The 27587-nt window shown below is 49.8% G+C and overlaps 1 long non-coding RNA gene across 1 annotated transcript; it reads right to left on the bottom strand.

Moving 5' to 3' along the window:
• Positions 1 to 4563: 4563 nt before the first annotated feature.
• Positions 4564 to 25700, bottom strand: LOC125321742. Its single transcript, XR_007201665.1, has 4 exons — positions 25575 to 25700; positions 8251 to 8359; positions 7935 to 8157; positions 4564 to 5438 (listed from the first exon to the last, which is right to left on the bottom strand). It is a non-coding gene; the product is annotated as an uncharacterized LOC125321742 (long non-coding RNA).
• Positions 25701 to 27587: the final 1887 nt, after the last annotated feature.

The following is a 27587-nucleotide window of genomic DNA, read 5'->3' as shown; positions in this document are numbered from 1 at the left end:
GGTGCTGGTGGCTGAGAGGCTGGACATGAGCCAGCCACATGCTCTGGCAGCCCAGAAAGCCAAACACATCCTGGGCTACATGCAGAGCAGTGTGGGCAGGGGGTTGAGGGAGGGGATTCTGCCCCTTTGCTCTCATGAGATCCCACCTGAAGTCCTGCATGCAGCTCTGGGGTCCCCAACACAAGATGGACAGGGACCTGTTGGAGTGAGTCCAGAGGAGGTCACAAAGATGATCAGAGTGCTGGAGCACCTCTCCTGGAGAACCTGGATGGTTCAGCCTGGAGAAGAGAAGGCTCTGGAGAGACCTTATTGCAGCCTGTCAGCACTTAAAGGGAACCTCCAAGAAAGATGGGGACAAAATTTAGCAGGGCCTGTAGTGATAGGACAAGGGGTTTTAAACTGAAGGAGTGTCAATTTAGGTTGGATAAAAGGAAGAAAGCTTTTACAAGAGGGTAGTGAAACACAGGAACAGGTTGCCCAAAGAGCTAGATGCCTTATCCCTGGAAACATCCATGGTCACGTTGGACAGGGCTCTGAGAAACCTGATCAAGTTGAAGCTGTCCCTGCTGATGGCAGGGGGGTTGGAGTAGATGACCTTTAAAGGTCCTTTCCAACCCAAACTACTCTATGATTCTAGTAATACAAAAGTTTGATGTTTGTCACAACTTTCAATTTCGTTTAAAATAATTTTCCTTTCAAAAAACCCACCAACACCCAAACCCCCAGCATGTTCAGAGAATGTTAAAAAAGCAGTTTCCTTCCATTCTTGCAGCTGCTGCACAGAGACATCTCTGAACGATTGCTCTGAGACAAGGGGAGACCTTTGAAGCAGGGCTTACCCTGTAATTTGGAAGCTGGCACCAGACTGAGGCCCAAGAGCGCAATTGCTGTTCTTCATATGAATGCAAGGCTGAGTTACTGGGCTCTGTGAGGAGCAGGGGGCTCTGTGGGGAACTGAGGGCACGCCCAGGAAGGCAGGAGAGGATGTGTTTTCCTCTGCACTAAGGTTTTCTCTGCCCAGCATACAGCAGCGAACTCAGTCCGGGACAGGGAATACACTTAATTGCTCACCAACAAAACCTGCTTTTGTCCACTCCCCACGCACAAGGGCAGGGCTTCAGAAACTCTAAGGCTCGGTCTAGAAATCCTAAATCTGTTCTTTGCTCCTTGAACTCAGTGCTTTGGGGGTAACTCCTGGCATTAGGGAAGAAAGAGAAGACCTCATTTCACGCCACCCTTCCTTTTTTCCCTGGCCCCAGAAGAACTGAATGCATGAATCCTAGTGTGGGATGCTCCTGCCAGCATCCCCCTCTGCAGGGCAAGCAGGAGCTGTGGGAAGGAGCCTCTGCCACGCAGTGTATAACCCTCTCAGGGGAAGCAGACCTGACAATCACAACTGCCAGGGAAAAGCAGAAGGGAAATCCACACCTGGGAAGTGCTTTAAAAGGACAGGGCTACACCCTGTGGCCCCCATCCTCTTGAACTCAGTGGCAGAACATCCCCATCCCAAAGCATTAAAAAATGCCAGGAAACCATGCTCAACCCAAGCCCTAATGGGTAGGGGTGGCCACAGACCAGGAGAGGGGCTCTTACCCACAGAGGCAGCTGCCACTGATGGAATGCCAAGGCATGCTGCTGGATCTGCTGGCTGGCAAGCGCTCCCTGCTGAGGTCTAGCACACCTCAACAACAGCAAATTTACTTAAAGAAGAAGAAAATGGCTTAACTAATCTTTGGTCACCCAGCTTTACTTCTGCCGCTGACACAGCAGGAGGTACTTGCAAGCCCAATGGCTTTATTTATTTAAGTGTATTGATTTTAGGCTAGATTGGAAGAAAACAGGCGGATAAAGGGCAGGAAATTCCTCAGCTGTGAGAACCACACAGAGTACTAGAAATCAAATTTAAACTAGCAGATGAAAATACATTTGCCAGAACAAGGTAATGAATCATTCTGCCAGGAGCACAGAGATCTGGCCAGAAGCCAAACCCTGCCCACCTAAAAGCAGCAATTTGGGGTATTAAGCGATGACTGCATTCCTGTCACTGACCATCATTTAATATAGCAGCAGTGCTCAGTGGCTCCCACCCAGAACTCAAAGCCTGCTGCACAAAACCAGAGCAAAACCCTCAGACCTTCCCCCAAGACCTTATTTAAAATCAATGGCCCCAGAGTCAATCAGATGCAATGAAGGAGGGCTGAGCAAGAAGAATGGAGGAGGACAAACCACACCAGAAGATGTGCACTCAGCTATCAGGGCTGCTGTGCATGAGCCGTGCGTGATGGCAGAAAACCACAAAATGCACAGAGACGTGCAGGAAAATGACAAGGGGAAGATTATTGGAGGGCAATATTTTGTTCTTGTGTCAGCTCTGATTATCTCATTAACTTCTTCTCAATAGCCCAGTATCTGGGACTCTACAAGAGAGGTCTCCGGCTCTGTTGCCACGGATCTTGCTGTAGCTGCTGGTGCAGTGTGACACTGGCCTGGGCAGGCAAAGCCAGGTACCTGAAGGGAATCCTAAAGTTAAATCCCAGGGTTAGTCTCTGAAACCAGTTCCTACCTTCTCCACCAGCAAGAAGACCTTGAGCAGTCCAAAATGAGAACCCAGGCTCCAGGTGCAAACCCTTTCCTTCCACAGAAACCTCCCAAGAGGCTCTGAAGGTGCGCTAATGTACCCACCCTGTGAACAGAAAGGTGCTGTAGAAGCTCACCCCATGGTGGAGAGTCTGTCCCCAAAAGCTGAGGGCCTCAAGTTTCCTGCTTGCAGGGATGACAAGAGGCTCACCAAAGCCAGGAGAGGGGCAGCATTCAGCAGGAAAAGGGAGCAGAAGGAGCGTCGAGACAGGCACCAACGAGGAGAATGTTTGAAAGCAGGTAGCTTGGGTAGTGTTGCAACAGAACAGAGCGTTTTCCCAGCTGTACAGGGAAATTTCTCTGTTTTAAGGTAAAGTTTTGCATGGCTGTGGACTGTTCATGCACACACTCAGAGCTGTATGTGAGCAGCTAGCAAGCCCACCAGAGCCTGCAATTCTGCACGCTCAGAGGGCACCGAGGCAGGCAGGGAGAGCCTCCCCCACCCAACACCATCTCCCTGGGCCCTCTGCTGTGAAATGCCCTGAAGGCAGGTGACTCCCAGCTACAGAGGGAGACTCACTTCTGTCTCACAAGGGCAGAAGGGATTCTCCCCAGCAAGGTCGGGCAGGTTATTAGCCCAGCTCACCGATATTCCCGCAAACACTCATTACTCACCGCTCTGCAGGCACTGCAAAGGGCAAAGTTTGTCCCTTTGTAGAAAACAGAGATAGCCACATCTGATCTGATTTTTGCAATCTGAAGCCCCAGTGACCAATCTAAGCCCGAGGCAAACACACAGCAGGAAGCAGCTCTGGGAAAACCATATAATGTCTGTGGAGCCAGAATTCAAGCCGAGATATGCAAAACCAAGGCACCTTTCAAGCACCTATTTGTTACATATTTGATAATTGATGTGAATTGTAAAGATCTTTTCTTAAGCGAATTGTTGATTTGCCTCCCTGGTAAGCCACAGGTGAAAGACACCCAGTCTGCAGTTTGCAAGAGCCTCCACTTAACCCAGAGCTGCAGGACTAGGTGTTTTCACAGGAGCTCCAGCTTCCCCACACACCTGAGCATGGCTGGGGAGGAAAGCTCCGTTCTCAGAGCCAGGGGGAGCTGCCTTATCACTTGGCAGGGGTTTGCACAAACCTTATTCTCAGTCAACACAGGTTTCAGGCTCTCAGGCTTTGTTTTGAATTCTGTATTCAGGACAGGTCCAAAACTTCAGAGCAGCTGCAATCTAAAGGGGCAGATTGATCTACTCTTGCATCACAGTTGCACTCAAGCAGTAGTTTCTCATAAGGAAAGGCACTCTGATGCAGTTCATCCAGCACGGTGGGAACTTGGTTAAAATGCTAATCTGCAGGCAGGGTTAAGGTTGAGCTGTATTTTAATCTGCCATTTTTCAGATGTCACCAGACGTGATAAAAATCCCCCAAACTGTGGATCTAACCTGTCAAATCCACGGCTTGCCCACAAAGAAGTCAGTGGGAATTGTACATGCTCAGCACTTCTGGAGAAAGACAGACAGGCCATGCAAGTCCCTGAGCAGGCAGCAGGTCAGCCTGTGTTGAAATGGGCAGCTGTTTTCCTTACACAGAGGGACCACCCCGTTGCAAATGGTGCCCCTGAAATGTATGCCCTGGTGGCATGGGGAGGATTTTTATCCTGCCAGCACCGCTTGGATTGGGGCCCAGGTTGTGCACCTTAACAAATCCTCAAAATTAACCATGGGCAAATTTCACTTTGTTACAAAGCCTAATGCTGGCAGAGTTTTGCTTCATTTTGAATGCTGCTGATTTCACTCTTCAAGGCCTGACCAATTGGGAGAAATTGGCAAAGGGCTCCATTTAGTACTGCACACAGAACTGTGCTCAGCAAGGATGTGACGCAATGACCACGAATGGAGAAAAGCACTTTTTAATTATTTAAATGCACCCTCTCACCCAGTACCTTTGCCTAAGAGGACATAAGAGTCTTATTTGCAACAAAAGTGCTGTGAAAAGGGCCACCAGAGATGAGTACCATGCCCAGCACTCAAAGCCTGGAAGAGAAAGTCCTTTCAGGATGCTGCTAAAAAGCACGTTACTGGAGCATTTCACTGGTGTACCTCCTGCTCTGCATGTCACAGCTGGGTTTTTTAGAGTTGCTGGATAACCAGAGCACCCCAAACTCCTCTGCCTCTGAGTGGTATTCCCAGATTTCTGCAAATCTGGCCTCTTTTCCTAAGTACTTTATATATTTCTGGACTCTTGGGAGGCTCTGAAGTGCTGCTGAGAGAAAGCTCCTTTAACAAAAAGCATGGCACACAACTGAGAGCCTGCATGGCTTCCAGAGGCGTAGGAAAGGCACTTCCAAACTGTCCAACACCAGCAGTGTCTCAAAACCAAGCAACATCTGAAAAATACAGGAAAATCGCAAGTTCTTGCCAACTTACTTATCAATGTTGCTGAGCTGCCCTGAACAGCCTCTTCAGACACCTTGCAAGGGCTCCTGAGAAGAACCCTCCTTGCTGCTGATGGACACAGCTGGTTGTTCCCACACCAGCAGGCAGCAGTTCTGCCACGGGGTCTCAGGTCAATGTGAGCTCTGCCGTCCTGCCCCAGAGTGTTCCTGCCGGCTGCAGGCGCTGGGGAGGCTCGAGCACCTCCAGAGGTGGGAGGATTGGGAACAAGTACAGCAGCCTGCATGAAAAAAGATTGTGGGACTGAATCCAAAACTTGAGGAGGGTGGTCTGTACCCGCCTTTGCTTTAAGCAGCCTGGAAGTGAGCAAAGAATGGGGTTTTGCTAAATGCTGAGGTGGCTGGCAGCAGAGAAACAAATTCTGGCAGGGGAGAATTTATCCTCTAAGCTTGTTATCCTGTCAAAAGAAGAAATGAGGTTAGTTGAGGCTCATTTGTTTGCAACGAACTCCTGTCTCTTACTATTTATCACCGCATGTGATTACCAGCTGACTCAAACCAAGTGCATTGGAGTTACAACAGCAGTGCAGAGAGGGGATAGAGCATCACCTGTCCCCTGCCCCCTTCTGCACCTCCAGAGCCCCCAGAACATGGTCTCTCCAGTCTCCACCAAGGGCTGTGGAAGCACATGGCATCACTGGTCTTTTCAGAGGGGAAATGTTTGGTTGGGCCCACCAGTCTCAGGTTTGGCTCTGGCATGAGTGAACACCTCCTGCAAGACTGAGTCCTCTTCAGCATCCTCTCTGCTTCCGCAGAGCCCGGGTTTCTAGCCTGTGCACACCAGAAGGAGCAGGGGATTAGATGAATAATTACACCTTCAACTGCCTTTGGAGAATGAGGTTATTGAGGACCACAGGTCACACATCCCGTTTTCCTTGGGGGCTGCCCAGTGCTGAGCATCAGGTACACTCCCTGACCGAGGAGAGGCCCACACTAATGCTGTGTGGAAGAAGGATGCAGCAAAACTCCTGCTCCAAAGGATGTGGGGGCACACAGTGAGACAGCAATAAGCTCGGAGAGACTGGAACGAAATTCCCAAGAGTTTCACGGTGGTAAGCAAGGGCAGAGGATGGGAATATATTTAACAACTGGCTCAGCTAGTTTTGTGGGCCTTCCCTGATGAGATGACACAATTATTTGACACATATCACACCTACCACTTGACTCCAAGGCTGGCTCCAAGTCAGCTTTAGGGAGGACTGTTGTAAGGCATTTGACATTCGACTGTACAACACTCTGATTAAAAAATCAGCAGTATATAATATCAATAAACCACACGTTAACTACATTAAGAGCTGGCTGACAGATCTCAACAAGTAATTGTCAGTGGTGAATCATCTACAGATGGGAGTGTTTCAAGCAGGGTTCTTTGGGGAGCTGCTTGAGGCCTGACACTTTCCAGCATTTTCATCGCTGGGAAGCAGATGCAAATCTCAGTGCTGTTACAGTGCATAAATGACAAAGAGATTCAAAGTGATGAATAATGAGGAGCACAGGGCAGCCATGCAAAGCAGTTCTCTACAGTTCAGTGAGCAAAGGCTGCTTAAACGGCATTTTACTACAAAAAGTTGTTCCTGGAATAAGAAATTCCAAGCGGGCTCCCAGGGTGCTATAACTGGAAAGGAGAGGCTCTGGAAGGGGTTTTGGAGCTCATGACAGCACATGAACTAACAGCATAAAGCTGTGGCAAGAGGTAATGGGCATTCCACTGGGAATAATGAGGAAGCAAGTCGTAGACACCTGTGATCCGTGCTGGTAACATGAATCCCAGCTCACTGCCTCCAGTGTGGTAACGACACTCTGAAGGTGTTGCTGGAAGAAGAGGATGTAGAAAGGAGCCAAATTATCTCAGTGCTCCAGGGGGAAAACCCCCAAAGCTTCCCAGCAGGCACATAAAGGACTCAAATTATTTTGTTTGCCAAAAGGAGAATTGAGAGTTGACCTTAAAGGACAGAGACAGCAGGTCGAGCTCTTAGTGAGGAGGAGGATCAGGAATGAAAGAGGAAAGGTACAAAGGTTGATAGGGAGGAGGACTTGGATATGGACATTTCAAACAAAAGATTGATGTGCTTTAACGGGGTGAAGGAGGCAGTGAGACAAACTCCAAATCCAAGCTCAGAGGGAGACACCAGAGTAAAGCAAAGGGCTGGTAGCAGGGGTTTCTCAAGGATCTAGAAAGCAGGGGAGTAAGAAGAAATGTGGGACTAGAAGACTGAAGAACAGCATATGATGGATACACAGATGTGAGCACACAGGCAAGACATAAGCCTTGCATACCTCCTGAGGAGGGAAGGGCTAGATGGAAGGCAAAGGTAAATAAAACGCAGAGGCAAGGTGGGTTTTACAACAGGTAAGTCATGTTCTTACACAGATGGCACTGGTGAAATACATCCCTAGACAAAGGCATGGCAGCAGCTCTCATCTGTCTGGACTCCACAGAAAATGCCTGCTAGTGGAAAATTAACAGTTAAGCCAACAAAGCTGAGGATTAGTGCAAGCACTGGAAGATGAGTAGCAACCTGACTAGAAAGGAGCTGGTAGCAGGCAGCATTGAAAGGAGGATGGGATGAAACTCCTTTCAGTCTGCTGGTTTTCTTGTTTCTTGGTTTTTTAAACAAACTCAGTGCAGAAAAAACAGATGAATACTAATGCAATATTTTGGTGACAAAGGGGAAATCATTGCCCATAGGGTGGAATACACAGGAAGAAATAGATCACTGCGAGGAGCCAGGCAACTAAAAACAAATAAGAGGCAACAGCCTAGAAGCTAAGGTCTGACAGCCAGGAACAAATAGCTTGAATTCCTCTCACTCACTACAAGAAAAACAGCTGAAACTGGAGGTAGAAAAAAAGATTCAGGTTCTTTAGCATGCTTTTCCCTGCTGGTTTCCTACCTGACTTAGTGCTGGGCTGGATGGGACTGCCTGACAAGAACAGGTATGATCTTGCATGGGTTTAGCCTTGCTCTTCAGAGTGAGGCTGTGTCCCTTGCCATCTGTGTGCTGCCCAGCAGTCTCCCCAGTGACAGCTCTCTTCCCAGGCTCTTCTCCTGAGGTCATGCTTACAGCGCCAGGGTTCATGTCACATGTTAAAAGGAGTTGATTTTTCACTGCAGCCCTGTGGAGCAGAGGGAAAGAGGAGTGAGACCAAGACACAGAGATACCCATTAGTCCTGGTAGTACAAAATGCAGAAGTAGTGAGTTTTGTTACCTTGATGTTCTCACACAGCTCTGTACCCCTCCAAAGGAGACCCCAGTATCCAGAACATGAGGAACAGCACGTGGAGCAGAGGTGGCCAACTGGGCATCACTTCATGAATCTGTGTGGGAAGTAAGCAGAGTGCAGACTGCAGGTGTCCACTGAGGCCAGAGGCGTTGCATTTCTCCAGCATAGAAAGACTTTTTTATGAACATATTTTTCCTTAGTCTCACTCTAAGAAACAACAGATCCAATTATTGCTGAAGCTTCTGTTTAAAGGAAAAAAGATAAATCAGCCTGGGGCAGACACTTGGCATTGAAATATTCAGCTGCAATGCTTGGGGTCTGGCAGTACAATAAGCAGCTGAGAGGAAGGCCTCAGTCAGCAGTGTCTGACTGGTGTTAGTGGAGGCACCCCCAGACCTGCCCAGAGGAGCAGCTTGGTGCCACCAGGACTGTGTGGACACCACAAGCCCAGAGGCTCACTGGCTCTTCCATGCCCCTTGGCTGAAACCAGAGCTCTCAGAGTCAGTGTTGCCTTCCAGAATAATGGCATTTCCAGCAACAGGGCTGGGAGGGGGCAGAGGTCTGGCATTGATTGGGAGGTAAGAGCTGATTATTGAATTAAGGCTGTTTCCTAGAGTAGTTCGCTCCAGCGATCCCTGCCCATGAGCTAGCTCTCCATAATGGACCTGTCCTACGGCAAGGGCCTCCCACCAAGAACCTCTCAGCTCCAGGCACAGCTACCAGGATCTGAATTTCCAGAGTGTGAACTGAGCTGAAATAGGGAAGCCTGCCCAAAACAGACTTTAGAGCAGCTCAGCAGAGCACGCTGCCCCAGCATACCGGGGTCAAGGATGCTGCGCACAGCTGTGGCAGCCCAGGAGCACTGCTCTCATCCCTGTCTCCTGGGCATGCAGGAGCTGGGGGAGAGCCAGGAGGGTGCTTGTGCATGCCCAGAGGCAGCCAAGCTCAGCAGCCTCTGCTGCTGGGGGCAGGAATGGCTGAGCGAGCCCTTTTGGAAAGATTTCCAAGGCAGGATGCTGCTTTGTTTTCTTCATAATCCACATGTGGTTGTGACTCAGAGTCATGCCTGGTCTCCCTTTCGGCAGGTGTGTGGTCAAAGCTTGGAGATCAAGAGCTTCACTCAGCCACTGCTGTGTTTGGGGGAGTTCTTCCTCTACTCAGCAGAGGTGGGAAAGCCAGGAGGGCAGTACATGCCCAGGAACTCACCTGGATTGCTGCCTCCTGAGCCAAAGCCTCCAACCACATGTCTACAACACAACTGTCTCTCTACACATGCTGCATCTGGATGAGGCAGGATGTCAAGGAGGTCAAGTGAGACAACAGGCGAAGCCAGCCCTGGTGCTTCTTTTTTTTCCCCTTTTGGAAGCAGGATCAGGACCTTTCCCTCCAAATCTAGCCTGCACAAGTGTGACAAATCTCCCTCTTTCACCCAAACTTCAAAAAAAGGAAAAAAATAAAGCAAAAAAAAAAAAAAATAGCCCTCCATACCAACTGTAACACTTTGTTTTGGTAGAAATCAAAATAATTTGCAGCTGAAGTTGCAATTTTCTGTGAATAAATACATTCCACTTCCCTGCATCCTACCAAAGATCTGTTATGATCTATCCAGGACTTCTGATGTGAGGGTTTGCAGACGTGTTTCCCTGTTGAAAAGCAAATGAAAGTCATGAGTTCTGGCCACAGAGTTTCACACTCTTATGAGCAGTGTACACCTCAGGTCTCCAGGTTTTGAAAAGCTGAAGGCAAAAGCTCAAAACCTCTGTAAAAGCAAGGCTGTCTAGACTAGGTGAGTAGAAGAAGGAGGCTGGGGCCTTTAGGGAGAGAGAAAGAGTTGATGGAGAGCTTTCCAGCTCTCCTCACAGATGGAGGGGAGTAGAGCAAAGAATAGAAGCTGTAGGTAGGTGATTAGGATCTGACATCAGCCCATGTCCTCTCCACTTCAGCTGGACAACAAATAAGGTGCACCAGCAAAGCAGGGCTGCCCAAAACATCAGCACAAGGCTTGCTGCCAACAGTGGGACAAGCCAGCTGTGCCAGGTCCTTGCCTCTCTCCTTGGAAGGACACGGGAGAGGACAAAGACAGCACTGGAGAAAGCGCAGGCAGGAGCAGCTGTTTAACCATGTGCTTTGATATTGTGTCACCAAGGAGATGTCTGCCTCCAAGCCCTGGGCTTGCTGTCAGGAATGCCCTGGGGAGGAAGGTAGCCAGACCTTGTCCAGACGTCCTGAGGTGCAGGGCAGGTGAGAATGTTGCCAAGTCATGACAGGGTGTTAATTAACAGTAGTAATGAAGGTGGCAGCACTAACACCCACTGCTCAGAGCGGATGGCATCACTCAGCTCGTGGGACAGCTCCCTCAGTCCAGCCAGAGTGCTCCCATCTGAGCAGAGGGACAGGTAATGTCCCCTTCGACCATGGTAAAGGAGTGCATGAAAGATCCACAGAGGTCTCACAGCCAGCAGAGCTGCCAATTCTCCACATTTCCTAAGACCTTTCATATGAGCCAAAATTCACCTCTATAATCTGACCCCGAAAACTGTTGTTCCCTCTCTTCCTTCACACAGCTATGCAGCTGCCTGCCCTCCTGGAGGCAAGCAGGTTTCTGTGCCAGAGCTGCCTCCTGCTCCTTCTGGACCTTGCATGATGGAGTGAGAGTTCAGGGCTGGAAAACCTGTGCTCGAACCAACCATTTGTGCTGTACCTCTGTTTCTCCATGCAGGGGTAATATTTACATCCCTTTGTGAAACATGCAGACCCTCTAGAAGAAGTCGTGCTGCACAGGGCTGAGACATTAAAATAAATAGGTAAGGAGAACAGTGAACTAGCCTGGAGAAATGTTGACATTCCCAAGTGCTCATTCAGACAAAGGAACACCTCCTGCCAACGGCTAGCACAGCCCTTCTCCCAGGTGAGGGAAGTGCCAACCAGCCAGGCGGCTGCACAGAGCAAAACCGAGGCAGATGCTCCAGCTGTGGGCTCCAGGGACCACCTGCATGTGCCCACTGCAAGTGTGGCTGGCTATTTTGGGGAGATACAACCCTTCCCTTGCTGGGTGACCCTCACTGCGGGCCAGGCAGGCGCTGCAGCAGCGGCCTGTGTGCACAGACATGCACAGCCTGCTCTCCAGCTGTGAGGGATCACCCTGGGCTCCTCGTTACCTCCACAGGCCAGGCTCTCCCAGCATGGATGCTGTCGCTATCTGTTTCCCTACCAAGATGGACAGGATCTGCATAGCTCTGATGTGGCAGCTCTTGGACCTGCTTCCCCACAGAACTGAGCCGGGAATGAGGTGTAGGGAGCCCCACAATGCCAGGGGCTGATGCTGGTGAAATGCTTGGTGCTGTGGGAACAGCCTCTTTATTAATGAGGGAGTGAGCTGCCCCACGCAAACCTGTCTGCATCACATGGACACCCCTCCCTGCAGAGACAGCTGCCTGTGCATCCCCTTGCCATGTCATTGTCCTCCTCTTCTCTGGGCCCATGGCAGCCCACAAAGAATCTGTCAGACAGCTGGGGCCAGCACCCACCTCAACTCATTACTCATTTTCCCATCAAAACCAAGAGGACCAGCTTGGTAACTGGAAAGGCCAAGTTTCCCAGTCCACACTGGTTTTTCCATGTGACCTGCCCTGCTCTTTCTCACAGGGATGGAGGTCCCACATCCAGCCCTTTTTGAACAGCTCATCTCTCATCAGGTTCTGGGTGGTGCAGCCAGCAGCCACCAGGTGCCCCTCTGGCAGTGGGGCAGCTCCCCGTGGCTCTCCTCAGGCAGACACTGCTGGAGACGCAGGGACCCGCTGTCCCCAGAGTGGATCAGCCCCGCTAGTCCTTCAGCATGGATGTGCTTCCTTGCTCAGTGCCGGGCCAGCTGTGTGCCCTCCAGATCAGGGAGCAGCAGGTTCCCACTGCTCTTATCCCTGCACGACTCCAACTCTACACTTCAGCGCTAGGACCCTCCACAACCCTCCCTGACAAAGAAACACAGCTCTTGGCAGGCCCTTGTTATTTCAGCTAAGGCTCATCAACCATCCTTCTGTCACTAAATGCCTTATTATGTGCAATTAATGGACTGACTGAGAGCAGCTACAAAGTCCTTCTCCCCGTGAACCCACGGAGGCAGCTGGGTTACTTCTAGTGACTTTCTAATGCTGCCAGCTTCATTACTAAATGCAGCTGTGCAAGGGGAGAGAGGGAGGGAAGATGAAGCAAACGAGAGAGCTCCAATCCAGCAGTCCTGCCTTTCAAACACCCGCAGGCAGCGTGGCAAAGAGCTGCTTGCCATCCCCAGGGCCGGCACGTCCCTTTGAGGGGCACTCAAACGCCGGTCACCATCCACAATTACTCAGAGGCAGTCGCTGGCTCCAGCCCTGCCCCATGCAGATAGGTCTTTACTGCTGTCTTTAACTTTTTTTCATTATTATTAATAATACAACAAGAGGAAAGGGAGATAAGAGCAAACTGACAGTGTAGGCTGAAACAGCTAATTTGACTGTAGCCAAACTGCACTCAGATGTGCAAAGCAAGAGAATAATTTCCACTCTCTGATCTCTCAAAGATCATCCTCTTAGATGTCACGATTACATTGGAAAACAGTCTGATGGTACTTGAAGTCGGTTTCCCTTGACAATTAACCTATATGTGCACACCCTTCAAGACTTCTTGCTGCAATAACAGATGTGTGTTTTGAACCACTACTACAGTCCCCGCATACACGGCTGAAAGCAAAAACCAGGTAGCAGAGGGCTCCAAAGCCAGTCCCAGACAAAAGGACACTGGTCTCATTGGAGCGTGGCACTGAATTAATCTGCCTTTCTGCCTTTAGTAATGCCTTGTTACCAAAAATAAGAGAGTTACAGCTGGCATTTATGCAATCAATTCTTCCACTGTGCTAAGGCAGTTCCTAAGGACTGGGTGATAAGGAATTTGATGTAGCTTATTTAAGACAACAACAACAAAAAAAAGGCAAAAATCAGCATTTCATGAGTTTCACATCCCTCTGCCTTATTTGCTCTGTGCAGAAACTATGGTGCCCTTTTACCAAAAGATATCTGATTGTTTTAGGGTTTTTTTGAGGATGGGAAGTACAAAAGAAGTAGATACTTAAATTCTGGGGCCAAATTCATCATGGAGTGAAACGGGCCTAAGCGCTTTGAAGCAAAGGGCGAGGCAATTGCTTAGATTAATCCTAATGACCCAAGCCAGAACTCATGGACAAACCCTTGCAGGGTTTTCAGCTCTCGAGCAAATGTAGCCCAAGCAGCTGTTACACTTTGGAAAGCAAAATGAAACCCCAAGGATTTGCCTTAAAACAAATTACATCCATCCTAAGAGTAAAACACCCTGCTTTGAATACTAAGAGAGGACTGAGCAGCCTGTCATGGTTACAGCTCTGGGGGACACGAGCAGGCTGAGCTTAGACTAAAGACCTCAAAGTAGGGAAAGCCGCTTCTGAAAACCCTTATTGAAGCCTGACAAGAGTTAGGATGGCAAAGACGGGCTCTTAGAGTAAAAGTTTCTAACAAAATCAAATCATGGAGACTTTCCTTAGAGAGGCAAAAGAGTGCATGACAGCAGGAGCCCTGCAGCCACACGTCGAATCCAGCAGCAGGTGATGAGAAGCACCAGCTGCACTGCACAAAGCCGGTGAGAAGCTGCAGCCTTCTTGCTCCTTCCCTCACCCTGTGCTCCCAGGAAATCTACCCCTGTTTATGGGAGTGAGGAGAGAAACCACCAATGAACCACAGTCAACCACCTAAGGAAAATGCCTGGGGCAAACAGGAGGTGTCAGTGGTAATTACAACATCAAGGGCCAGGCTTCACTCTTGTGCCCAAGTGCACAGCAGCTCTCCAGCACTGTCAGTCCCACTCCCAGGTTTGCCCACAGTTATTTTGGCATGACCCAGGGCACGAGCTGTCTGCCTGAGAGGTAGTTTTATAACCAGAGCCCTCTTCTCCCTCCTCCACCTGCAGTTTACCTTTCCTCATCAGAGAGGACTTTTCACAGCACCAGCTAACAGAACAGCAGAGGGGCTTTCTGCACATGTAACCCAAAAAAAAACCATGAGATGCTATTTTCCATTTCAGCCACCATGTCTTTTTAATCCCATGCAAGCTGGGAGCATCTTCAAGGCTTTGTTGTTCCTTTAGCAGAGGGGGAAGAACTAAAGTTTGAACATTAAAAACATTTCTTTGAACCGGCGAGATTTACCGATGTGCACATGGCTCCCAATACAGATGCACACTAGGAAAAAAAAAGTAGAAAGAAAGAAAGAAAACACAGCTATTCCCCCACTGGTTTCTGTCACCATTTGATTCCACCGCACTGCAGTTTTACCAGGGAAATTGTTGGGGGAAAGGGAGTTAGACAACATTTCCCTGACAGCAGCTTGTCAACTGGCTCTTTGAGTGTCAGGAAAAAGAGCTGCATCTCACATCTTTAAAGTGCCATTCTGCCACACCAGAAAGGGAAGGCACACATCAGGCTTCCCTGGGGCCACGTGCCCAACCCCTCTTCTCCCTCACCAGAGCTGCTGCTGGCACACGTGGCACACCCATGGCCTGTGTCCCCCCCAGCCCCAACCCAGAGCTCACCACCATCTGTGTCTAGGGGTGCTGCACCCTCTTCAGGGGATGGAGGAACAGGCAGAGATGCTTGGGGCTATCATCACTTACAAGGCGGGATGTGGTTCTGCCTTCCCGACTGGCTTGGCCCTGCCTGGCACAGAGGGAAAATCGGAGTAGATTCCCTGACATCCCACCTCCACCTGACAGCACACAGCACCATGTATCAGGGGAGAACAGTAACGTTTCTGATGAGAACAGCTCAAGGTTCCCTCCCTGCAAGAGGCACTCGGTGCCTGACAGCCTCTGGGACAGCTCAGCACAGCCCTTTTTATGCCAGGTCATAGACAGGAGACTCCATCCATCTTACCTGGATCTCCAGCACTGACTCCAGCCTGCAATTCTCTGATAGCTCCAGGGAGGCCGAGTTTTTCAAACCCCAGGCTGGCACTGTGCAACCTCCCATTGACTCTATGCCACATTATCTGAACAGGGTTGTGGCTGTACCAGCAGACACCGATATTATCGGAGTGCAACAAACCCCTCTGCTGCTGAGCCATTACCCCACACGTGCTTTGAGCCCAAGGAGCAAGCCCTCCAGAGAGCTCCATTTCAGAAGGAAATGCCTTCTGGACTGCAAATAACCTTATTTTTCAAGCCTCTGCTTTCTAAAGATGAAATACCCCAAGACAAGAGCGGGCATTTCTGAAAGTGCGGGTTTCACACCAGGAAAGGAAAGGATGCAGTTCACAGCTGCGATCAGGTTATCTCCCATGATGTTTCCTTGGCAACCACAAAGCTCAATGTCTGGGTGATATTTGCAAAGTGTAATAGTTTTTGAAAGCCAAAATATACATATTTTGTCAGTTAGTGTTGTGTTTCCCTTGAGACAGGCCAAAGGATCAAACGAAATTCCATGGAGAGCTGATTAGTCTCTGTGTAAATAGGGCAGACAAGCAACTCAACAACACACCCCAGCACCTGGCACTGTTTCCATACTGCTTTCACACTCAGCCACTGCTTATTGAGGACCTCCAGGTATCATTTAAAAAGTGCAGTTAGGGGAAACAAAATACATCCCAGTGCTTGGGAACTACTGTACAAACACCAGGCTAGAAAGCCAGGAAGAGTGCAAGATGCAGTGGGGGAGAAAAGAGGGGAGAGAGAAGACTTGCCTGCAGCAATGGAGAGAGTGAGCAGCAGCTTCTTGGTTAGGACTGCAGGTTTCTTCAACTCCTCCCACCCTGCAGCCAGTCCAACCAGTTAATGTCATGTTTTTACCAAAAGAATTCAGTGCTCACCCCCAAGTGCTCTTGCAGGACCACACCAGAAACCCCAGCAAGGCATTTATACACAACCTTTACCTTGCCCTTCTCTATCCTACCTTGTGACTGGTTACAGCTGCTGTGGGAGGGGGATCAAGGAGGGCACAAGCCAAATCAACTTATGTTCCCACCCCTTCCCTTTGCTGCAAGGGATTCATTAAGTTATAGGAAAGATATTTCTTTTCTTTTTTCTTCCTTCTCTTAGTCTTTCTGCTGGGATTGTGTGTAAGTCAGCAGCTCCAAGTGGTTTCTACCTTGTTTGTACAGGCACTAAGAGCCACCACGCTTTGGGTCTTCTGCATCAGGGCTAGGTCAGCTTTTCTTCACATGATCATTTCTCTCTGTTTTTATGCCTCATATTCCACTGGAGCTGCTGTCCTTTGAAAATTATTTTGCAGTACAAAGTTTCCCATCTATTTCTGAAGAGTGGCAGGTGTGTGAAGAATCACCCTCCAGGTGATGCTGCCCACAGCTTAATAACAGGGTTACTCATTTCTCCTCAGATGAGGTACTGAGGTGTGAGTTGTAGCTTTCAATACAAGAAGGCTTTGTGAAAACAAACTTCTGGTGGTGGTTACATCAAGGGCAAGAAGCTCAAAGCTCTCCTGCAGCGTGGGCAGAAGTTGGCTGCAGCAACCTAAACATCTGAGCATGTGTTTCTTTCCCCTCCCCTCCCTGCCCCTCTTGCCTGGCTCCTTTTTGTTCTGGAGGATCTGTCAACAGGAGCTCCCAGATGCTCAACAACCTGATCAGGTGTTGTTCTGCCCCACAAACATTTGCCTCTGGGAGGATAAACAAGCACATGTCTGGCTCCACGCTTCAAGTCAGTGTCTGTGGCTGTGCTGGGTGAGGCCTCAGGTTGGGAGATGCTGAGGATGTGCAGATAAGGGATGCTATGCCCGCCTGCCTCCTTGGCTTTGAGCAGCTGCTCACCAGCAAAGTGGAGACCACGCTCCTCCCCAGCAGTACGCTGGTGTTGAATGGCAGAGTGACGGGCCTGACGCCAGGGCTGCGCAGCTCCCGGTGCTCGCAACAGGAGAAAGCAAAGCAGATGGTGCTGGCTTCCTCCTCAGGCACGTGGCTCAGGTGCCAGCCACGCAGTCTGGAGAGGACAGCGGTGCCTCGGGAGAAGGGCTCTGCACGTGCATGGGAGAGGCTGTGTGGCCCCTTTAAGGCAGTTTTGCTGCTGTGGAAATATTTATAGGGAAGCTCATCACCATGGTATCTGAGCACTACTGACTAATGGAGCGGATGGAATGTGCCTGCTTGTATTTGTTATTAATTTCTTTAAGGGTGGCTTTGCTGACATTTTGTTTTTGTTCTCTGCTTCGATTTGGATGTAGTGCTTGTGTGTGTATAGAACCTTTCACAGTGGTGTCCCTTGAAGGCACCATGGAAGAGATGAGTGTTGGGAGCGAGGATAATTAAAGGAATCCTGTCAGCCAGTTCCATCCCCAAGGTTTTGAGGTGGTTTAAAAAGGGAAGGAGGCAGGGAGGCAGGGAGTTATTACAGCCATCAGGAATTAAATTGTTTTTAACATTTAAAAATAAGAATTCAATGAAATGGGGTAAGTTACCATTTCTCTCCACTTCTGGGCTGAAAGAAAGTGGCATTGCAAAGGCATTGACCACTTGGATCAAAAAGAGCATAGATGGGAATCAGAAGTGGTATCAGCCAGGATGAGGGATGCTTTCTAAGTGTATGGCCTCAACATGCCAGGATTTTTATTATTTTTATTTTTTTAGCTAAAAAAAAATGATATTGGCAGTGGTCCTGGAGTAATAAACCCTGATGAAAAAAACAGTGTCAAAACTATGACTTTTCTTTGAATAGACAATTTTGCTGGCGTTAACTGTGTAGAGCTGAATACTTTTGTTAGCCCCTTGGCCAGATCTGGCCAGCTGGCAGCTCCCTTTTGCCAAGGAAGCCTTTTGTGAAGACAAAAAAAGCACACTGCAAAAGGGAAGTGGTGTAGAGCAAATCCTTGCTGCAAGATCACAGTCACCGAGAAGTGTTTTATGGTTTTGGCCTTTCCATAAAGGGACTGCTAGAAAAGACTCTTGATAGGCATCTGTGTTCTGGGCTATTTTGTGTGATGGTCCCCGAGGGCTGTTCCACTAAGGGCCTGGATCAAAGCATCCCAGCCATGTCCACAGTTCTGGTCTTTCCAGCTGTTCCCAAACACATCCACCTTGCCCCTTCCAGCATTTCCCATGACCCTGACCCACCCACGCGACACACATTTCTGGATGCAATGTGGCTGTCACTGGAGTGACAGTGCTCCTGTCAAGAAGCAATGGAGTCAGAAATCCTTGGGACTGCCCCACAATTTTGACATATTCTATCTGCAGTAGGACGTAGTAGACAACAGAGGGGTAAATGCCTGCTGTCCTAAGCTTGCTTGAAAGCTGCAGGGCTGGAGCACAGATCCCACGCTATTCCTGGTGAATGATGTAGGGAGGAGGCACCTTCTTTCCAGACTGCCTGCCCTCTTCCTTGCCTGGACTCAGCAGATCCCACAAGTCTCCACTGTTAACAGCAGCCCACATTTTGCAAGCCTCACTCCCTTTGGGTTTGTCTCTCCTGGTGAGAAAACAAGGGGGCCAAGCACCCAGCAGTTTGGGGATGGAAGAACCTGTGTGAGCATGGCAGCCTGCAGCAGAGAGCAGCTTATTCCACTCATCCCTTCTCCATCCTTGAACTGCCTAAACCCCAGCTCTGCTTGTTTCTTCCTCTGCCTGTGAGCACAGGCCTGACTCTGGCTTGGCTTTACTTTGCAGGTGCTACCAAAGTCACAAACTTATCAGATCCTGGGGAAATGCCAAGCAATTCCACCTTACTGCAACTGTGGGAGACCTGCAGATTTGCCTCTGCTGAGAGCCATCTTCCAAGCTTTCCATAATGGAGTCTTTGATGTTGTGTCTGAAAGGTGCACGAAAGTCAGTCCAGATTGTGAGAAAAGCCTGATGAGTCTCTTGCTGAGCCATGTGAACATCCACACTCCCTTAGCTTTTAACAGCAGAAATCAGATCCTGAAATAGACAGGATGAACATAATCCATCGTTTTCACAGGTCTATCTAAGCCACAGGACTCCTTGCACAAATCTTTACAGAGAGGTCAGGTTGCTGCCAGAGTCAAAAACTGCCTTGCAAAAGGGTACAGTTCCAGAAATAAGGATACAGTGGCACACCTGCGACACCGACACTTTTGGAAGAAACCAGTGTGGTCTCCTTGCCCTGGAACAACCATGTCTGGGGCTCCTGCTTACAACACCGACCTGAAGTATGCCCTCAGCTCATCACTGCTCACCTGGAGGACCTGCTGGCCAGCAGGACCCCTCAGGTAGCTCCAGGACAGCCAGGTGACAGGGACATGGCAGAGCACTTGCAGAAGCAGTGACTGCTGAGGACTGGTGAGAGCATTCGAAGTGGGAAACCAGTAGGTGAACGTGGGTTACCCCATCTTTTCCTGGCTCCTCAGCGTGCAGTGAAGCAGCTGAAATGAGAGGAGACAGCTCTGACCTGGAGCAGCTGAGGAGCACATGGGCATGGGGGAGGCTGCTGGGTCGCAGCTGCTGGCACTGTGGGCAGTGCCCCCGCTGGGCAGTGCCCACGCCACAAGAGTGCCCAGAGCACGCAGTGCCCACAATGACCTACTGCCCAGTGCCGGGGGGCTGAACCCTGCAAAGGCAGGCACCAAGGAGTTTCTCCCATCTCCAGCATCACCCCAAAGATTGGCACTCACAGCTTCAGGGGAAAGGAGACTGATGATGATCTCTGCCCGAGCAAAGGTGTTGGGATGATTTCCATGCTCCTGGGACCAGGGATTACACCCCACTTTTTTGCCCTGTAAGAAGTCATCATTGACTGTGGTCTGATCCTCCACCAGCTCCTTCTTGCATGTTTCCCCTGCTCTTATCTTTATAATCCTCGGCTGCCGGTCTTCACCAGTTACAGTTTGAGATTGTGAGCCTTGCAAGGCTCAAACTTGTTTTAACTCTTTCTTCCCAACAGAAGGCTCATTTTAAGTTGTCTGTGTGACAGTGCTAAAGACATCCAATCTCTCCTAGAAGGTACGCAGCCTCTCCTGCCCTCTGTTAGCTTGGCTCCTCCAGCACTTCCAGATTCCTTTTCCACTCTCCCTGTCCTTTCAATTTGGTTTAATCTTCAGACCTACAGTCCTCCTTTCCCTCACTTTTCCCCCCTTTCCCAACTGTCTACACCCCAGACCCCCACCAGGGGCCAGCTCACGCCCCCTCCCAGCAGCCACACACCCCATGGAGAGCAGGGCTGACACCAGGCAGATCGGAGTGCCAGAGGGTCCTGCCAGCCCCGTAGGGATGACAGCAGGCAGGCCCACCAGCCCCAGAGAGAAAGCCTGCCACATTTTCTCCCAGCTCCCTGCTGAGCCCCTGCCTCCCTGTCCCCTCCTGGAGCCAGGGAGGAGGGCAGTGGTTGTGCCACAGGGGGCTGAGGTCTCACTCTCCATCTAATCAAATTCATGTTTTCTTTTCTAACACACAATTCTCCAAGGAGCTCATAACCTGGGAAGGGCTACATTCCTCAGGCAGATGGGTTATTCCATTTGGAGAGGGTGGGGGAGGCAATAAAATTCCATTTTGCAGCAACTATTCTAACGCAGCAGGTTATTGGTAAAATATTTTCAGATTTGTTTAGTTGTTTCCTGAACATCTTGAAGTGGTGGTTCAAGATGAAGTTATGTTCTGAAAGAGAGAGTCATCCAAAGAATGCAAACAAAATGTTATTTTAAAACTCAGATATCCGTTTTTCTTCGTTCCAAATTTTTCATTTTGTCGCCAAGCAGAAAAAAATAGCCCACAGATTTTCACACAGCCTTATTCTGTGAAAGGTAAGATATTAACAGGAGCAAGAAAATTCTGTGCAACTCACATCCTCACCTTAGTGCAATTGTTTCTAAAAGCACCCGGGACAGATTAAACATGTGAATGCTCACAGCACCTCAAACTAGGAACGCAATTAGTAATTGATTTATGTCTTCTGGTAGCAGGGGCAAAAGCAACTTAAGCAGCAAATAAAAGCAGATAAAATTCTGTTTCCTAGATTTGTTATCTGCTCTTCTTCACACTTAGCAAGATCTAATAGCAGAGAATTTTAACAATCTCGTGTTCATTAAAATAATCATTTTCCTACCATTTGTTACACGTAATTTCACAACGCTTTTAGTCCAGCCACACGGAGAGGGGACACTGGTGACCCCACTACTGCTTTTATTGGGGATGACATCTTGCTTGGCTCTGCTCCCCATCTGGCTACCTTGTTTGGTGAGAGAAAAGTCCTTCTGTGGAGGCACATGCCTGAAATCACTTTCAGTGCCTGGATATGGACTTCTCCTATTCCTCCCAAGGTCTGAGGTAATACCTAGAGTTCAGCGCCTGTGGGAAAAAAAGAGAAGGTGCCACATCCATCACAGGCTAACCTGACAACCTTTCCTATTGTTAAACGCATGAAAATGTTTTCACCACCCTTTTTCAAGCCTCTTCCTGAAGCACCCACTCTGCTGCATGGATTTTGCCTGCACAAGCATACCCACCTGAATAGGAGAGACTTAGTTACAGGAGGACAATTGCTGTGTGGATGTGATTTGAATTCCTTTGCTGCCAATCATCACAGGCAAAACAACAGGAACAGCATTTGCGTATTGACATCAGGGATTTTGCAGCATAATGCATAATTCAGTCGCTGAGGTGTGTGATATTTCCCTCCTGACACTGCTAATTCTCACCAGCAAGACTCACCTTCTCACCCTGTGATTTGCTTTTAGCTGCTGCTTCCATCAGACTGTGTCCACGAGGACACAAAGAACATATTAAAGAGCTTACAGTTAAATCGGATCCCACAGAAACAGGCGTGCCCCACCCCAAAGGTGTATTTCATAAGAGGGAATGGTATTTATAAGGATTTTTTACATTTACTGCTCCCCATTAGGAACCCCTTTAGGTTTCTTTGAAGCATTTTCGGGGGGGTTTGAATCCCAGCACACCAGCAGGAGCACATGCCCTGCCAATTCAGTGGCCCCTCTTTCTGAAGCATTTGGTTGCTTAACAGGGAAGGATGTTCAGATGACCTGGGAGCCCACTCTGGTGTGAACTCACCTGAAAGGAGAGTTTATCTGTCTCCTAAGCTGTGTTTGCCTAGCTCCAGACATTAGTTATCAAAAGTGGTTTCTTTGCTGTGGAAGGAGGGAGAGGAGGAAAGGAGGAGGAGGAGGGAAATCAATATGGATATCATTTGTCAAAACATTAGTCCAGCTGATGCAGTCTGAAGCACTTGGGAATGCAGGCAGGCAATTGAAAGGTGTAGTTTTGCAGGACTTGATGATTTCAATCTGAACAAGACACAGCTATGAAATGTGGCAAACCACAAGCTTATGCCTAGACAAGCACAACCCTCCCTAGATGGGTGACATTCCTCCTCAGCAACCTCGCTGGCACCCAGAGCACACAAGAAATCCAAGAGATATTTGCCTGACAAGCCTCAGGCTCCACTAAGCTCCACCAAAACACAAAGATAAGAGGCACAGGATGCCCTTTTGTGATGGAATGCCACCAGTAATACCTGTCTTGCCCTCTGCTCCCCACCAGCCAAGGCTCAGGGGCATTGGGGTGTATCACCCCTATATCTGCAGCTATCTCTGCTCGCCGGTCATGCGGGGAGGGCAGGTGACCCATTCACCCTCAGGTGCCAACTTGATCCCTCAGTTATGACTTGCTCCTGATGCTTTGTCTTCACTCTGGCTGCAAGAAGCTTCACACAAGGCCAAGTTTGTCCCCAGGGCCTGTGAAGGACAAGCTGTCCTCTCCCCCCTGCCCCAGCATGGTGAGCCCTTGCCATGCCCACCCCGTGCAGCTCGGCTCTGCCCCTCTGATTTCAGGGAGACAGCTCCTGCTCTGCCTGCTCCAGTCACCAGGTAGCATCCTGTGGCTGACATGAGCAATAACAGCCCAGCCTGCAAGCTGGTGCATTATAAATGATTTATTGGTCTAATAAAGAGCCTCAAATTATCCGCCGCCTCCTTCCTTTCTCCCCTCGCCCCAAGGACCGATACAGCTACCGTGCAAACATTTTCTACCTCGCATTATGTAATGTCACAGGGAAGAAAAACAAGTATACAGCCCCCCAGAGAGCCACATGGCTGGCAGCCCCCCCATCCCCTCCAGCAGCCTCTGCATAGGCATCACTGCAGGCAGCTGGGGCAGAAACTGAGGTCTCCATGCTCTGTCAGAGGATCCATTATGCTCCTCTTCCCATCCACAGCACCTCTTGCCTCCAGCATCCCAGAGGAAATATGAGTGACCTGCCCTCTTCCCACAGCCTCGCCATTCCCTTCAGGCTGACAGCAGCCTGGGGCATCCTCTCCTGCCTGATCCCTGCCTCTCTACCCCACACAGAGATGGGGCTCTTCGGGTCTAAGGGTTGCAGCCAACACGAGCTGGGCTGCACTGGAGGGGTGTCCAGGGCAGCAACTGGAAGATGGCATTAATTTTAGGAATGGAGGATTTTGCCCCCCCCCCAGTATATGAGCCCTGGTAGCCCACCCAGCCTCCCACTTACCATCCTCATCTCTAATCCATATACTACTGCTCCATCACCATCCTTCTTGCAGCAGTCGATACAAATCTCCAGTTGATAAAGTCTGGGAGCTTGTTATCTACTGTTATACACGTAGCTTTTTTGTTCCGCTCCTCAGGGACCTTTCCTCCTCCCCAGTTAGCCTCACCTCCCACATGCCCTCATGCCAATGGCTCCAGGAAGAGCCCTTCCTCGGGACACGGAGCTGTGCGAGCCACGCTACGTACTGAGAGCACACAGGGTCGTTCCTGCCCCTCGGTTCAAGCCCGCAAGTCCTTCCAGCTCACTTGAAGAGGTCACAACTTCTCACGATACACAGAGCAGGACTAATAAATTAACCTACTTTAGACAGCTTGCAGGCCTTAACAAGAAAATGTTGCTGAAGGGCTCGTGGAGTCTTAGGAAGTGGCACTGTGAAACCGCGGAGTATTATCCTCCTCCTCATCATCTGCTATTACCCTGAAGATCGTGAGGTCAGATGAGGTGAACTGAAGACAACAAAACAATCTTAAATATTCAACATCAAATTATTTGAAGTGTGGCAAAGGGAAAAAAAAAAAAAAAGGATAAAGAAAAGGTACAGCTAAGTTGTCCTTCCAGGCATTTTAGCTTCAGCGTGTGACAGGAGCCCCACAACTGCGAGGCTGCCCACTCCTCTCTGCATTTGGCAAGGAGCACAGGAACTCTCCTGGGCATCCCCCAGTCTCCATAACTCCCATCAGGACCCTCACCAGGGTTGACAGATTTCCAGGCACAAAGCTGCTGTACCTGAACCCACGAGGTCTCCACACGTTGTGCTGGTCCGGTGGGACCCAAAAATGCTGTTTCACCAGACAGAAAAAATAGGACCGGGGGAGAGATGCAAAGATGTGGGAATGGAGTGGCACCTATCTGGGGCCTGAACTGTTTGGCCAAGGTAAATAAGAGAACAAAAATTCTGGGAATGATGTTATAAAAGGTGTATTTTGAGTGCTTGCATTCCTTGCAAGGCTGACCTATTTTAGCAGAGGGACTTTAGCCCCTAGGAAGAATTAAATAATGTTAGGAAAGAGGGACCATGGGGACTGAAGAGCCCCAAGGTCTTTGCTGCTCTGTGGGTGCCCAGACAACCCCAGGCTACCACACTCAACCACCCCAGCAGCTGACAGTCTTCTCTTACCTTACCCCAAAGGCACAGCTACACCTCAGCCCATGCTAGAGCCAAGCTCAGTAAGTGGGACTGCCCTTAGGGATGAGACACAGTCAAAGAGGAGGCTTCAAAGCCTCCTCCCCAGTGCCTCCAGCAGACCCAGCCCTCCCCATCTGGATTACACTTGGTTAGTGCAAAGGCACCTTGTTCCCAGACTCTGGGTAACAGCAGGTCTCTACGGAGAGATTTTGTGTCTCCATGTGTTTTCTCTATTTAAATGCGAAGATGCCTGAGATACATTTTACCCATCACGATACTTTATGGCTCCTGATGGCAACGATAGGCAGGTCCCAGGACTGAAATCCCCAGCCTGGGGGCAAGCGAAGACCTCAAATGAAGCTGTGCCTGAGCAGCAGGGGCTGAGTCAGAGCAGCCCCACCGGGAGCGGGAGTCAGCTGAATCCCAGAAGGAGCACCCAGCTCACACCTCTCCCTGCCTTCTCAGACATCCAGCCTGGACCTGCCACCACACTGCTCCAGTGCCTCGGCCCTGCCATGTGGTTGCTCCAAATGAGATGCTTCCTTCGTGATTTATCTAAATGAGCTTCACACCTCAACCTGGTTTCAGACGTAAAGGGTCCCGTTCAATTGTGTACAACGAAATACAAAGGAAGCCTACTTACCTTTGCTGGGAGGCCTCAGGGTGTGGGGTTGGGTGCTGGTGGAAGGAGAAGCAACTTAATGTTGTAGTTCTCTCCTATCCACTCCCCAAAGCACTTGATTCTTTCCCAGGAGGGATAAATGCTTACATCCACACAGTTGCCAAAAAATTCTCCCCTGGGTGTCTGAGATAAGAGGGAATCTACACCTCCTCTGCTCCTATGTCTCATCTCTTTCACCAGAGAAGTGCCAACTCCTACAGCTCACGTGTTGCATTTTCAGACAAGCTCACTAGTGCTTTCTGCCTTGTTGTCCCTCACACTGGAGAAGACTTCCCATAAACAGCTGAAACACCGCCTCCCCCTTCTCCTCTAAACCCCTACTACAGCATATCTGAGGACTGCAGAATACTTCACAAGCCCCAGGCTGCTGCTGTGACAAGGCTACCACAGCCTGGTGGTGACCACTACAGTCCCCTTGCCCTCTTGTGCTCCTCCTTCTCTGCCTGGAGTCATCTCCTACGTCTCCTATGTATTGTGAGGGCACCGTGTGGCAGAAACACCTCAGGTTTTGAGTACCTTGCAGAAATAATCCAGTTTCACATTCTGAAACACAAATGGGCTCAAAGGCACTGGACAAATGCACAGAAGCTGGGCCAGGGTGTAGCTGTTCCAGCAGGGAGTCTAGGCACGTCCATTTGCTCCGGAAGCCTTTGAACTGGCTATTGCCTGGAGACGGGAAGGTTTGCCCAAGGACACATCAGCCTGCTTTAACCCTCTCAATATGTTCCTTCCCTGAGCAATTCCTATCATTCCCTGACACTACACCACACCTAGTGCAGGATAATGGTTCTGTGCGTCCCACGCTGCCCATTTGCATGCTCTTTTAAGTGGGGCTGTAACAAACTGCAAGCAGGAAGGAGAAGTCTGATTATTAATAATTGTCTGTGCCCGCCTGCTCCCTTCTGCTGCTCTCCACTGGATAGGTGGAAGAAGGCTGACCAAAGCTGTAGCAGCAGATTTCAGTGGCCAAAGGGCAAAATTTTAGAACGCTAATCTCTCTTAGTCTAACCATTTCTCTCAAGGAGAGAAACTCCTATGGGAAGCACCCAGACAGCAGAGCATGACTTCTTATTACTTTATACTTGACAGGCAAGACAGAGTAACTGCTAAAAGCAACAGAGATAAGGAGAATAGAACAACGCTACCAAATAAAAACACTTACCTCTGTACACTCATCAGCTCAGTGTGAAGGACTGGGTCTGAAGAGCACAGGATCAGGGTCTGTGACTCCAGGGAAGGAAAGGTACCACAGAGGGATGCTTCCACCGACAGCCATGAACTCCTGAATACCTGGGAGGTGGCTCTTGCAGCACCTCTAACCTCAGTCAGCTGCTGCACTGACCTTCCTTCTCCAGGTGCAGCCAGCCCAACAAAGAGCCCAAGGCATGGTAGCAGTGCTTGTGCAAAGCCCAGGGACAGCCTGGGTGTGCAGCACAGGTCACAGCACCCATAGCTCCTGTGCCAGTCTGCCTGCTGACTCCAACCTCCACATCAGCACCAGGGAGGCCCTCCTGCTCTCCCACACGCTCCAGCCACTGCTGCCAGCCCTTGCTGCACTCAGCAGCCCCCTTCACATTGCTCATGGAGAGATGGCTGTCAAAAAAATACCCCCCACGCTGTCCCCAGACTCCCCTCCCCGTGGTGGTTGGGGGCAACCACTTGAACACAATCCCAAGCACTGGGCAGAGCAGCCCTGGGAGCCAGTGCAGGAGCCCTGTGCCTGAACACATCCCGGCCTCAGTGGCCACCCACACGCCACAGGCAGATTTGCTGCCTGCAGGAGGCAGCTACATGGGCTAATTGGTCACCTCCCTGACAGCTCCAGTCATATTGCTCACGCTCCTTTATATAACCTGGCTGATATGGAGCTTGCTATGGCTGGTTTGGGATTGCTAGGGAGCTGGTGCAAGTGCTGGTGGAGTTTTATTATTGCTGTTATTTAAAATTATTTGCATTACAATAGTGCCCTGGGGC

This window comes from Corvus hawaiiensis, chromosome 2, assembly GCF_020740725.1.
Source record: "Corvus hawaiiensis isolate bCorHaw1 chromosome 2, bCorHaw1.pri.cur, whole genome shotgun sequence".
NCBI classification, from domain to species: Eukaryota; Metazoa; Chordata; class Aves; order Passeriformes; family Corvidae; genus Corvus; species Corvus hawaiiensis.
The sequence above is the reverse complement of the archived record's forward strand: the minus strand, read 5'-3'. Positions and strand labels throughout refer to the sequence as shown.